The following is a 15,198-nucleotide window of genomic DNA, read 5'->3' as shown; positions in this document are numbered from 1 at the left end:
CATTTTTAAATGTAACGGCTTAGCATTCTTGTATTCTATTTGAATACAACACATTTGTGTTTCTTCCTTCACCTGCTGGTGAACACATGGGTTGTTTTCATTTGTGGTTGCTCTGAATAAAGCTGCTCTAAGCTCTCACGTACTGTATCTGTAGACACATTTCCCTTCCCTTTGTGTAAACCTCACTGTTATAAATGGATAGTAGATTAGATATCTGCATGATGGAAGAAATTGAAATACTCCATCAAATGATGGTACCATTGACACTCTAACCAGCAATGCAGGAAGATACTTTGACACATTTTGTTAAAAACTGATCTTCCAGTCTTCAGTTTTCACTGTTGAAATGAGTTGGAATCAGAAAGTCATTGTGGTTTTAATCTGCTGCTCATCACAATTATGGAAAAGCAGCACCCAAGCTTCTGGATCCTTCTCTGAATGATTGCCTCCTCTTTTATGCTCTGCACTCCGGGCTTAGCACCTCTCTGTGGAGTGCCAGACTGTGACTCACAGCTCAGCAAGATTTCACCTGGAATCTTCCTCCCCGAGAGATTCCATCAGTGTTCTGTTACCAGAGACCTGGAACTACAAGCTAGTACCCTGTACTTCCTTCACTCTGCAACTGTTTCATCATTCACAAAATCAAAGTAATTACCTATTGTATTTTCCAGCTTTGAAATTGTTTATGGTGGGAGGACAATGCCAATTTTAACGAATTAATCATAGTCAAAATAGAAAATTTCTCCATGAAGAACATAGGAAATTTATACAATCTTCCCTTCTCAAGTTCCTTATAATAAAGCACTAACAGAACCATGAAAACTACTATGCAACCAAACAAGCCAAGCTTATATTGAATATTTACTTTAAGTGAGTGATACAGAGTGAGTTGATCAGCTATTCAATTTCCTGTCCCCTCCTTTTATGGTTTGTGTCTAGATGTCCCCCTAAAGCCTCATGTGGTCATAGGAAGGCTTCTTAGAGGTGAATGGATGTAGAGTGTGTGATTACTAAATTAGTCCACCAATTAGTTTGGCACAGTTCTGGGTAAGATTAAAAGTGCCCACCTGTGTTTAAGGGCTCGCCCTAAGGGCAGGTAGCCTGGATAAAAATGTAAGGGGCAGAAAGAGGCTGTTGTATGCTTGTGTGATGCTTGTTGTCTTGTGCCTGCCCTCTCTGCTTCTGGGATACCCCTCAGTCATGCAACCATGCCTTGGAGCCAGCCAACTACAGATTGAAACCTCTATGAAGTGGGAGCTAAATAAACCTTCCCTCCTCTAAACTTTAGGTGACGTGTATTTTTGTCTTAGCAACAAAAAAGGAACAAACTCGCCTTCTTTGTGCTGATTTCTGAATCTCTAATCTGTCCCATAATTGCATTTGTGACCTCTCAGGATATTGGACAGTGTACATAATCATGTATACTAGTAAATTTTCTTCCTCTAAACTTTCCATGAAAAGTATACAAATTGGTTTTGTTTGGTTTGGGTTTAGATCTTTTCCTTTAATTACAGTTCAGGAAGCAAAACAAACATCAGAATGTGTTACTGAAACCTCTGTCTGAGGGCTTGTCAATATACTCATGCTGATTCGATTTATACTCGTTTTTTTTAGCTGTAGTCTTCCATGGAAGTTCCTCTTTGTGATTTAAAACTGAATTCACTTTGAGGGTTACATTATAAAGCATCATTTACATATTCAGAGCATTTCTAGAAAATAGAATTTCAATGAATGTTCAAACGCATCTTATAAAACCAGGTTCAATTTCTACATATGGAAACATATCCATTCCTGAGATTTCAAAAGCATTCATATTCTACAGACTTTAGAAAGGAGCTACAGTGTGAATGATGTATATCAAAACATGCAGCCCAGTTTTGCAGGTATTGTCCCTATTTTTGTGAGTGATTTCCTTTTTTAAAAAGTTTGATTTTATTTATTGCATTTCTTAAAAGAGGCTCATTGTTGAAGATTACAAATTGCAGAATGCTGACTCTTTGTCCCTGAAAATAAATCACTACATTGTAACTTTTATTCAGGACAAGGCTTGGCATCAGTGGGTTCTTGGCTTCTCTGGTTTTTCCACAAGCCAATACACAAGGAAAACTGAATCAAATCTCAGGGTCCATTACAGGCAACATCAAACCTATCCATGTTTCACAGAAAATTCATAAGAGTAATTTTAGTTTAGGAAAATTCCTTGAGAAAAAAAGAACTAAGTTATGAGAGACCAGACTGAAACTAATTTTTTTTTCTGTTGGTAATTGAATGAACTGATCATTTTATTTATTTTTTTTTAATTTAAGGAGAAAAGAAAAAAAAAAGTGAAAGGGTACAAGTTATACACATTTACAGAAGAAAAAAATGAACAGTAGGAAATCACTAGTTAATGGATTACATATTGCCATCTTAAAAATAATTGTTCAAGTCACAAAATTAAAGCTTGTAGAGAGGACATTCCAATAATGATACTGCAAACAGTTCTGTTCAATGATCCAATAAAACTCTGTGATATCATTTTCTATCTTATACACTTAAATATACATGCAGTTATATAGTTTAGAGCACTTTCTTTTCCTCTCTTTTGTACAATGACTATTACACATTTTGGGTTTCATTGCTCCCATGGTTCTTATTGCTTTTTTGGAAGAGAGTAAAACCAAATGAGACATAACAGGACAGAATCGGTCAAGTCAAAAGGGTGGACATAATAGATAATATAAAAACATAATACAAGGTGATCAACAATGGTTACCATAATGCCTCCCGCTATCTCTAATAGAATTGCCTATATCATTAGTTATAATACAATTGAACAAAATAGTAAAGAACAAAACCGACAAAACCAAAACATTGGAGACATTGTAGGTCTTCAAAAGTAGATAAAAGTCAACGAGAATGGGCGTTATAATGAATCTCATTATCTTCTCAGCTGATGCCTAAACTTTCAAACCTGATACTATCCAGCAAAACAGAATAGGGGAACATCAGTCAAAAACAAGATGGTGAGAGTAATACAGGGCTTCAAATCGAGATAATAGAAAGTCAAAGTGGGTTACTATATTATATCCTGCTATTTTTTTCCTTTTAATTAAACGGATAAAAATAAAAAAAAGTAAATAATGGAGTGGAGATTGAGAAAAAAGAGGGCATAACAGCAAAACAGTGCAGATCAAAACATAACCATTTAAGCAGAATAGTGTTTCACCACCAGATAATTCCGACCTAAAAGTGTTACCATATTGACTCTTTCCTTGAAGTCTTTGAGTACAACTTCATATACTGTAACATTAAGTATATCAAAACAATGTAAAACCATTTAAGAGAATGACAGCATTACAGAGTATTTAGAATCGACTAACAGAAAATGAACAATGGTTTCTGTATAATCTCCTTGTCTTTAAAAGGTTTTTGCTTATACTATCGTACATAATAAAATCCAATAAGATACAACCTGAACTGATCATTTTAAATCACAGTGTTTACTTTAGAAATAACTCTAGGCATGAACTCTCCAAGTTGCTTTCATGAACAGACTAGAGTTTTCAAAGATCATTGATATTTACAGATCATTTCTTTCTCAGATGGAATGTATAACATTTATTTGACTAGGACTTTTAAGTAGTTGATAGCCTGGTATGTGTTATTTTAATGAAAAGTATCAAGGCTCTACTACTCAAAATGGTCTCCTTTATAACCCATAAAAGTTTCTCAAATGTCAACACTGACAGTCATCCCGTTGAGCTTTAAAGATTCTATTAATATTTATTTTTATGTATTTCTTTTAGAATTCCATTATCATTTAATCAAATTTCAAAGCTCAGACCTATGCTCTATCTAGTACACAGATTTTATAGAGCTTATATTCTAATGTTGAAAAATCTAATGTTTTTTCTCAGAAAATTAAGACAGACAACCGGGAGACAGACACAGATGTAGTTTTTTATATGTAATTGTGATGGGATCCTCCATGGGTTTATACAAAATCAAAGACCTGAGTCTCATCCTGATTCATATGGATGACTCAGGTTAAGGAATTCCTGGTAATAAGAATTACGGATACCTGAAATGGAAGCATGTCAGTGTAGCTGAAGCAGGAGGAGCAGGACAATTGTTTAAAGGATGGGTTCACAGGTAGGGGCCGTGGTGTCTTCCTGTAACCCCAGCATCCCAGGAGGATGAAGAAGGAGGATAGGAAGTTAGGACCCATCCTGGGCAACTTAGCAGCTTTGCGAGATTTTGCCTCCCAAAATATAAAACAGGGCTGGGGAATGATGTGTTTTAGCATGATAACCCTGGGAAAGCCCTGGAATCAATCCTCAGAAATGAAAAAAATATCAAGATCACAAGAGAACCTAGAAATTTTGTAAGAATTCAAACTTCTATCAATAATGTTCTCCTTACATCTAATCAAATCTATAAATTCAAGTGTTAATTTTTAAACTGTACCTCGGGACTAATACTTGAGAATCTCTCCCTTTTGGCAAGAATACACCATTTTAGTTTACTTGCTTTCTAAGATAACTACTGAAAATACATTTTAATGTATTGCTTTCCCTAATTGCGTGATCATAAGAAAGAACCACTAGACTTTAGATACCATGGCCCCAGCCCTCAATCAGAGACTCATACACTTAAAGTCATTGTCCCGAGAAGCCAGCTTTTTAGAACATTACTTCACTGATTATTATGATCAGATGTAATAGAAGAGTAATTAGAAATTACTTCTATGATTAAGGAGGAATTTAACTACTTCCTATTTCTTAGCACAGTAGTCCTTTTTATTTCTTTAAATTCTCATCAGGCTTAACATCCCCACCTCTCAATAACAAAATCTCTACTGCCATAGATATCTGACTTTTCGTTTACATAAATTCAGTAAATAAGATAGTAAACGTTTAAACTCCTCTAAATTCATGTAAAACTTTCCACAGATTGAGTTTCATCAATCACCTAGCATCTTATCGAGAAACCTTCAGGTATACCACACAGACATGTAAGTCACCTAAACTGGGGAATGATTTCAGAAGTTATCAAGTTGTTTTATGATTCTGCCTCTGTCTTTCCAAGCATACATATGCATACGTTTGCCTCTATCTATGTCCTCTGCTTTGACAGCAGTTTAACGTTTTAATCAGCTAGGGAAAAACTAATTATCCTTCAAGAATCAGGGCAAATTTTTTTTTTTTAATTTACACTTTATTGTCCTCCTTTTGCAAGTGACAAATTCAGTTGCCCTCCTCTGTGACCCACATTTGTTGCAGACCCGGTGACAAAGTCATCATGTACATTATGAAAATGAAATCTGTAATATAAAATATTAAATATGTAAATTACTCCTTTCTGTGAACATCTTGATAGCAAGACTATATTTTATCAGTTTTTGATCTGCAGTTATCAGCACAATTCATAGACCAGGCACACATTCTTGAAATGATAGATAAATAAATAAGTTTTAGGGGTTACATAGACAATATTTGGAGCACTAAAATAAGAGATATTTTGTTAGTTGAATATATGAAATGATTAAAGGCATTTTTAATCAGTATTATTTTAGAATTCTGTATTTATTTAAAAATTTAAATTTGCAAGCTTTTTAAAAAATATATTACTAAATCTCTATGTGCAGCCAAATTAAGTATTTATTGGTTACTCAATTGATTATGCTATTTCTAATCCAAATTAATTTAGTGATATTCATTGGTATTTTTGTTTGGTTTTTTTAGAGATTTCCATCTGACTTAAAAAGGTTCGACCTGGTGCGTTTTTTCGACCTATTATTTTAAATACGAACATGCGGTTCTTCAAACTGTCTACCATCTGTTTAAGAGCAACTGTGTATGTTCACTTTCTCTGCAAATCACTTGTTTCATTGACAGCTGGAAGAATGTGTGAGAGTGAGGAGCAAAGGAAGAACAGAAACAGAAGGAAAGGCTGATGAAAGCAACATTTTCCAGCCAGGAGGAGATTTTTTTTTCCATTATTTAGTTTTTATTCATAACCATAAACTTAACTCTGCAATCCACCTATGTTTGGAAGGAAGACACAGAACCCAAAGAACCCAGGAAAGCAGAGATGATGGGGCATTTTGAGCAGGCAGGGACAGGGTGCTCTCCTGAACTAGAGGAATGGTCTGGTGGTCAGGATTCACAGAAGCCTGGTGCGTTAGAACTGCCCACAGTTGGGGATGGAGATCTGCTTGCTGGTCTTGTTGCTGGACCCTAAGTGTTTCATGGCCTCCATGGTGTTCGTGCCGTCCTTCACCTTCCCTAACATCACACCCTTGCCAGCCAGCCACTCAGTCGTGGCAGTGCAGATGAAAAACTGGGGCTCGGCTGTGTTTGGCCTAGCAATTGCCATGGACAAGATGCCAGGACCTGTGTTCTCCTCATGGAATTTTGCCCCATAGATGGTCTTGCAGCCAGTGTCATTGTGGTGTGCGATGTTACCGCCTAAGCATATAAATCCTGGAATAATTCTGTGAAAGAGGAACCCTTAGAACCAAATCCTTTCTCTCTAGTGCTCAGAGCATGAAAGCGTTCTGCAGGCTTTGGCACTTTGCAAACAGCTTGAAGGAGACAAGGCCAAAAGGCTCGACATCAGCGGCCATGTCTAAGAATGTGGAGTTGACCAGGGTTAACAGCAAACGACTAAAGGGCAGGATAGCGGTGTCTCAAGAGATTTTGTAGAGGGACATCCCCAAACAGTACTTTAGAAAAGGATGAAATAGATGATAATGTAGATAGCTTACACATAAATCGAGAAATAAAATCGTGGAGTAGCCAAAGTAGAGAATTGGAGGCAAACCCAAGGATTTATGAATGTGAGGAGAGGTCAGTTTTCATATCTCTTCTGCCTTCGAGCATTAATTATTTGATTGTATCTCCATACTAAGAAAACAGAGGCTAGAGTGGCATGTTTGACACACATGCTGCAGTGAAAGGAAAGGCTCAAGATTCTCAACTTTACATCGCTGGCTGTGGGAGAAGCAATGGCTTCAGAACCAAGAACTCTCCGTAGACAAGAGATGTAAGAAACAAATCAAGAGAGAAGCTGTTTATTGAACTCACATTTATTTTTATGATTCACTGTTGAAGTGGTCTCATGGAGGGTCCCTTATAACTGCTAGAACATTTGTCTGTGATTTAGGAAAACATGAGTCTATTATCTGGGCTTATCTATAAGTGGATCGGTAACTTTGGTTAATTCTTAAATTTAAAGCCATTTTATATGATCAGAATCTCAAGAATGACTGTCAGTGCTCTAGGAGATACTGTAATCTGTACCATGGCACCAATGAATTTGATGCCTCTGGGTTTGTGCTGTGTGTGTTTGTCAGTCAGAGAGAGAGAATTTGATTTTAAGACCTATTATCCTATTACATAAAGCAAAGTGTGAAATTTCTGTAACAGCAAGAGAACAAAGCAGATAATGCAGAAAATACAGACACTGATTTTCAGGAAAGGTGCCAATATAACTTAAAAATTGGGGAAAGTTGTTTTCCACTTTTGCACCTGGATATCCCCAAAGAAAGAACAGAACTTTCACCAACACCTCAAGCCACATTCTTTAGAGATGGATTATAGACAAAAATATGGAGGCTGTTTTCTGTTTCCAAAATAAACAGAGAGAAGGTATTCACATTTTCAGGGTTAGAAAGTTCTTTTAAGAGAAGGTAACATAAAAGAAAAGAATGATTATTTGTACTTGAATATTTTTAATTCGTTTGTTAAAGGTACCATGAGAAAATTCCAGTGCAAGCCATACATTGAAAAAAGAAGCATAGATCACATACCTGAAGTTGCATCAGTTCTATCATGAAATATAGAGTACACCTATAAATCTTTAATGAAAAGACAAATGACTCAGTAGTAATGGGCAAAAGACTTAAAAAGATTCTTTAGAAAGAGCACATTAAAAATGGGCAATAAGCCCATAAAATCTCCTCAACATCATTAGTTATCAAGAAAATGGAAATTAGAACCACAATGTACTACTTTCTAAAAATGCTCTTTTTAAATAAATATAAGAGCATACCTAAGACCCAATAGTTCTACTGATTACTTATCCATGATAAATGAAAATACCCCCAGAAGAATACTTATATATGTAATCTCGGCAGCTAAAAATAAGAATAACCCAAATTTCCAGTAACAAGAGGATGATCAAACATTTGGTAGTGTTCCAAAAGAATTGACTACTCCTAGCAATATAAAAGAAAAAAGAAAGAAAGAAAGAAAGAAAGAGTGAGCAGAATATGCAGCTCCATGGATGCAGATAAGAAGCATTGTGTTGACAGCAGAAACTCATCACAATAGAGAATATCAACTATAGCTCTATTTACCAGCATTTGTGGAAGAAAAAACAAAATACATCTGTCCTGAGAACAAATAAGATGCTGTGTATCTAGTGTCTAGGGTAGGAACTAAGGGGCTGACTGAGGGAAAGCATTTTCTGGGGCTATGGAAATGACCTAAACCTTGGGTGGGAATTGGAGGCGTAAATATTACAAATGAATCACTCAAGTGACAAATTAGCTTAAGGGAGGCTTCCTTTCTTTTTCTGTTAGAATAATCATAACTGTGCCCTTTGAGATAGAGTCAAACCCAATCTTGCTGTGAAAGAAGTATCATTATTTCATGTAGGCTTGTGATGGAATATTGGAGAAGAACCCAGATCTTTTTATATATATTGTACTATTTAAGAAAACAAAAATATGCTTTTGAGCATAGCCATACTTTCATATATATGTGAAAGCTGAAACCAATTCTCATTTATTGAAGTCTATGATATGATGATACTATAAAACTATAATCAAATCTATGTAACAAGGGTATCAATTAGTATAAGCTTTGTATAAAAGCCAAAAAGAATATATACATATATATATATATATGGATTTTTCCTTAATTTATTAATTTTTTGCAAACCTATTTTGAAGAGCTTCATAGAACCATTAACCACTGCTTTGAATATTAATTTGATTGCTAAGGGGTGAGAAATATTAGAGTTACTCATTTAATCTAAAGGAAATCAGCCCTTACCTTTCATTTAAACAGACTGCTTCTTGATATGAATTTTGTTGAACCTAAAATGATTCATTAACTTTAGAAATTTGTTTTTAAACCAAGAAATTTGTTTTCTATTGTTCAACTCAGTATTATGCTACTATTTTAAATAACTTAAAAGTTAAAAGAAATGAAATATATCAACTTGAAATATTTTAAAATAATTCAGTTGTGAAATTATGTTTATTGGTACAATTTAGATATTCACAGTGGTCATATTCATCACAGGGAACTTGTACATGTATATGAGATATTGACTGCCCCCCCCACAATAATAAATTTTAAAACATTAAAACTTCTTTAGTCCCATACATCCGTATATGTCTTCAAAAATAATTTTCTCATATCTTTTCATTAATGAGCAGTGCATGTTTCTTTGTAAGATATGCTATTGTCACATTGTAGAAGAAATTACTTTTCAGAGAAGAAAATAAATGCACCACTATGTAATAGTTTAAATTAATTTCTGAATTATCTCCACTGATATCTCGACCACTGCCTTAGCTACACTTCTCATTGCTGAGACAAAATATCAACAACCCAACATTAAAGGAAGAAAAGCTCTTTTCAGCTCACACTTTGTGGAGGTTTCAGCCCCTAATCAGCTGACTCCCAGGGAGGGTGGCCTGGCAGAGGCACCAACTCAAGGCAGGGCGGGCAAAGGTCGCAAGAAGCAAGTCGTGACTGACAAGCCTCTCTCTGTCCCTTACATCCTTTCAGTAGGTAGAACTCACTCCTGTAATCCTAGCACTATTCATTATCTCAGCAGCGCACATGCTAGATTCAGCCTCTTCTGGAAACCTCACTGTGACTGCAGAAGGCTTGGAGGGAAGAGTGGGGTCTAGACACAAGCCATAAAAACCTCAGGACGAATTTTATCAACCAGAAAAAAATAAATAAATAAAACTGTAGGATAAAATGACCAAATATGCAGTTGTTAACAATATAAAACTTCACATAAGAAAAATGGAATCTATCTCGATTGAAGAATTAGGCAATGCCTGATCCTTTCAAAATATACCTGTTTCTAAAGTAAATTTGGAACACAAACCAAAATCTGCATACCAGTTGACGAATATCAACAGACATTTATAAGGCGCTCAACCTCACTATACAAGATTTCAAATCATTAAAGTGGATTAGCCTGTTAATATTTAAATGATGTAAGTTGTTTTAGGGCCCTAAATTTAAATAATCTCACTTAACTATGACGTTGCAAAGTACTATATTTGGATAGCACTGAGAACTTTTTGCTTTTGTAGCTGTTGTTAATTTTCACCCTGCGTTGTTTCTCGGTTACTTCCTTGTCTACCCGCTTTTGTGCTTTGCTCCTGAAGGAGCACCCATTCCCACTTTGCTTATCATGGCCTTTCACCTTCTCCTAGCAATCATAAATGAATGCTACACAACAAATGCACCTTTTCTGAAAGAAGAAAGGCAACAGGAATACAACTTGATACATTTCCAAGATCAGAAACTTCTATACTAGAGAAAAGTAACAGGAACGGCTAACAGGAACTGATAGACAGACTAGAAGCAGAGGGAGCACAGTTACCTAATGGCTTGTGTTTCTAGGCGGTCAGCTGGCTTTATTTTTGTGGAGATTAACAGTAGACTTTTGGCATTTGATAGATATGCAGACACATGAACCTACATAGCACTTGATGTAGTCTGTGTAAATGAATATTTATAAGGAAAACCTTGAAGATTTATTACACAACATCATAGATCCGACTACATTTCACTACTATTCATTGCTTTGGCTTGTCTGACTATCACTCAATTACTGGAATATTTTATTTGTATCAGCCTCGGACCCTCCCAACCTCAGCTTAGATTAAAAACATTAAAGAGACTATTTTAAAAGCCATGCAAAGAAAAACACTGCATCGAAAGTGTGAATACACAGCTCATACAGAAAGCATGCATATCTTCATTTGTCTTTCACCTCATTTGTGGCAGCCCGCATCAGTATGGCAAAGATTGCTTTCTTGCTCTAGACAATCTAATTTGACTGGGATGCTCTCTGGCACTTGAGTATTACAGTGTTTCCTTAGCTAAAGTAAAAGATTTGCAAAACCAGTCCCAAAACTTTATTATGGAGAAGAGCATCAATGCTGTTTCTTGAGCATTCATCACAAACAGAAAGTGAGAGGGCCAGAAGGGAATGAATCACCCCAGATTACCTATCTAGCTCTTGAGAGGCCCACCACAAAACAGCAGCAGCGGAGATGAACTCCCTGAAGTTCCTGGGAAATTTACAGAGGCTGTTCTGTGGAGAAATAGAATCTCCATTTGCAAGGTCCTTACCTGTGAAAGGCATCTTAAATCAGACTGAGTCTGGACATGAAAATTCTGCCAGTGTCCCATAGGGTGCAGGTAATCCTGATGATCTTCCCAGCAGGCTTTCTCTTTCTTGACTCTCCTCACTTTTTGAACACATGTGTACATTCAAATGCAGATTACTTTGTCATAGAAATGAAAATTTAACGCTCTTGTTGCCATGACATTTCTCCACAGCCCTGGGAAAATATTAGATAGGGTCCCTAAATCTTATTTTTTGCCTGAAGGAATGAACTCAGGTCTTAAATATTTGTACATCCTCATTCTAGTTGTCACTTCTTCCTGCAATAAGTCCTGGGAAGCCAGTCCATTGCGTCCTATAGGTCTATACAGTGGAATTCTCCACTAACTGTGGATAAGTGTTTAAAAGGTCACTGTCTTCTATACAGAGTATCTTTCAGTTTCTACCTCAGTGATTTCCCTGATAAATTTACTATACTGACTACTGCATACTATTTAGGAAAAATTTCTGCAACTCCTCTACCTCTGTTGGCACAAACGGGCATCCAAAACAGCCTTTCTTTCCCTAATAAGCAGAGGTATTCTTTTCCACCTAATACTCTAATCTGAGACACTCACTGGAATGAAGGCACCAAGGCCCCTGGATGACAATCAAAAAGCACTGGAGTGTACACATAAATATAAAAAAGATTTAGAAATAGATAACAAATTTATAATACCTCATGATGTAATGTACCTATGAATGAGAAAGTACCAAGTTCGAAATCCTGGGAAAGCACATTTACTGATAGAAAATGTAAAGGAAATGACTAAGCCTGATCAGAGATGAGCAGGAGAGCAGGCATCTCTACCCCTCTGCCCCCACTTCCACCCAACAGACAGCGCAGCTCACTTCCTGCTCAGGGTGGGACTCAAGCATCATCTGGGGAGCAGAGAGCAGCTCCCTTGTGCTGCTGCACCTGCCACAGCCTTGTTCTCCATTTCCCAGTCCCTAGCACTGAGAAACAAATAAACTTCTGAGTCTGTAGGTGTGAACCGTCAGGTGTTTTATTACAGCTACACAAACAGACTGTAACAACTCCTTTAAAAAAAAAAATTGCCTTGATGCTGCCAATAACTCTGGCTTCTTTGTGATTTTCCATTTTCATTCTCTTTTGTCACTGAACAAACACTATGTTGTGTTAAAAATGGACCAAGAAAAACGTATCTGGGTTGCCACAAAATTAAATTTCGGTTCCACCCTAAAATCCATGCATACTTTGGGTATGCCAAGGAAGAAATATTTCTGGTTAGAAATGTGTAAATTGTTAAAATGTTTCTCTCTTCTTAGCTTTGTTTTGTGACAGTATTTCTACTTTTTAAATTTGTAGAATTAAACTAGGTATCGATTCTTCTAGATGAATATCTAAGTGATGTAGCTTTTCTCCGCCACTAAAGACTGATTTTTCTTTGATGTATTTTACAAACAAAAGTCTTCCACTCATTCCTGAAACAGATTTACATGGAAGAGACGCCATCATAACCTCAAACCCTCACAAATGTAAACCTCTCATGCGTCCTGCCTAATCAGGCGAGGGAAACTGTGGCAATTCCCAAAGGAACCTCATCCTTCGTCCTTCCCTTTTATCCCATCGAGGGAATGAGGCACCCTAGGCTGGGTCTTTTACCACATAGGGTGTAGAACTGCTAAAGGTTAGTAAAGCTTCTAACCTTCTCAAATTGACACAATCACTCCATCACTACAACCCACCCATTGTCAACTGGGCAGGCAGACACATCTCTTTAAACTGTAGTCCCTAGGGCAGATTTGTGAAAAGTTAGAAAGTCTTGGTCTGTTCAGATTTAATATAGCAATGGCATATGTATAATTTTTATTTCCCTCATTCCCACACTGAAAACAAAACATTCAAAGAGTAACCAAAATTCAAGGTTAAAACAATACATTGACTAATTAAGTTAATTACAAACACATCTAAAATTGACATTAAAATCATTAAAAGGGCTATTCTAATCACAAGTCCTTGCTTCCCATTAAATTTCAACAGGGCACGGCAAGACCAAAAAACAATAACCTCCTGCAATTCAGATACATGCTTCCCTTCAGGTTAAGGGCTTCAGTTCATTTTCCCATTGTCCCATTCCTTCTCAAAAACGACATTCTCTGTTGTGTCATCTTTGTAATCCACAGCTCCACTGGAGTCTTTCATGTGGCCAAATGCTTCAAATTACTCTACAGCTCTTTGTTCTGCATTTACAACACAGATCTGGCCAAAAGCTCTCAACAGTAAGCATGCTACCACCCCAGCAGTACACTGCACTGAATTTCTGTCACCCGGTAATATCTCTACACACTAACAAAACGCAGAACAATTACTGCCAAGGCACAATGTACTACCTGGGATCCACCAGTTGATGCAGTCCTCCTCGGTGGAAGCCTCCTGAGCTTCACTGTGGCCGGCAGCACTTCCAAAAGCACTATGCTTTTCCAGGCTCCAACCAGCATCTCCAGTATAGGTTACAGCATGCAGGGGGGCCTCTAGGGCAGTCTCTCAAAAAAATTTCAAATTAATTCTCAAGGCTCTTAATCCACATGGCCAGGCAACATCACAGCAATTACCCCACCAGCCTGGTACCAATTTTGTTGAAACAGCCAAGTTCATATCAGGAAAAAAGCTAGACAGCTCCTCCAAGAGAACCCATAGCAACAGGAAACCCAACACCACTTCTTTTTCCTCTCCATTTCTCTTTCTGTCCACAATAACCCTCAGGGGGGCCCTCTGCACCCAGCACCGTGCTGACTCAATTCAGTTGGGTGCCACAAGTTGCCCCCTAGCTGTCAATTCACCGCAGCAAATATTTTACATAGTTTGATAAAAATAAAAACTCACAGGGAAATAAAAGAACATGATAGCACTATGTATTGAAACATCGAAGAGGGAAATTGGGAGGGTAATTTACAGTAGGAACCAATGTCTAGATACATTACCAAACCAGAAAGGGGACCATTCATTCCTGAGAACCTATTTGTTCATAACCTGAGCTTCTAATTCTTAGCGTCGTGAACATGTAATTTAAAACATTTGAGTCCTGACACAGCAAAGAAAGTAGTAAATGGTACTGTGAAGGCAGTAAAGGATTAAAACTTACATAGAAATTCATATACAGACTTCATGCCAATCCTATTTCAGTTTCTCAGATCTGCAAAACACTGTACAGTATGTTTGATACCCTGGACAACCTCAAGGAGGACAATCATTCCACATGGGGAACAATCATTCGTTAGTCATTCTAACACCGAAATTAACTACTACTTTCTTATTCTCCAGAAAATGTTCTTTTTAAAGTTATATCTAAATTACATGATATACCTTATAGGTTTACTTTTTGACATATAATTAAAATGTTCATTACAGAAGAGGTGGGTTAGACATGATAAAGCAAGGAGAAGCCAGATGTGGTGGTGTGCTTGTGTAATCCCAGCACTCAGAAGGCTGAGGCAGGAGGATCTTTGCAAGTTTGAGACTAGCCTGGGCTTCAGAGTAAGGTCACTTTCAGCCTGAGCTATGTAGTGAGAACCTGTCTCAAGCGGCAAAAAAAAAAAATAAATAAATAAATAAATAAAAATAAAAATAAATAAATAAATAAATATTTAATATAATTTAATACAATGATTCATAGGAAGGTGTCAAAATAGCAACACTGAGAGAGTTTGAAAGAATTTGATTGCAACATTCTTAGATGGTTTCCAGGGATTCGAGACTTTTGTGGGTAAAGGAAATTCAGACACAGAGAAAAAAGCAGAAAAATTAGATTTAAAAGTGCAGCA

The 15,198-nt window shown here is 36.8% G+C and overlaps 1 pseudogene; it reads right to left on the bottom strand.

The window, feature by feature from the left end:
• Positions 1-6,165: 6,165 nt before the first annotated feature.
• Positions 6,166-10,415, bottom strand: LOC100727274 (peptidyl-prolyl cis-trans isomerase A-like; annotated as a pseudogene).
• Positions 10,416-15,198: the final 4,783 nt, after the last annotated feature.

Source organism: Cavia porcellus, unplaced genomic scaffold, assembly GCF_034190915.1.
Source record: "Cavia porcellus strain 051 isolate PalLab524CR breed Dunkin Hartley unplaced genomic scaffold, mCavPor4.1 scaffold_2, whole genome shotgun sequence".
Taxonomy (NCBI): Eukaryota; Metazoa; Chordata; class Mammalia; order Rodentia; family Caviidae; genus Cavia; species Cavia porcellus.
The sequence above is the reverse complement of the archived record's forward strand: the minus strand, read 5'-3'. Positions and strand labels throughout refer to the sequence as shown.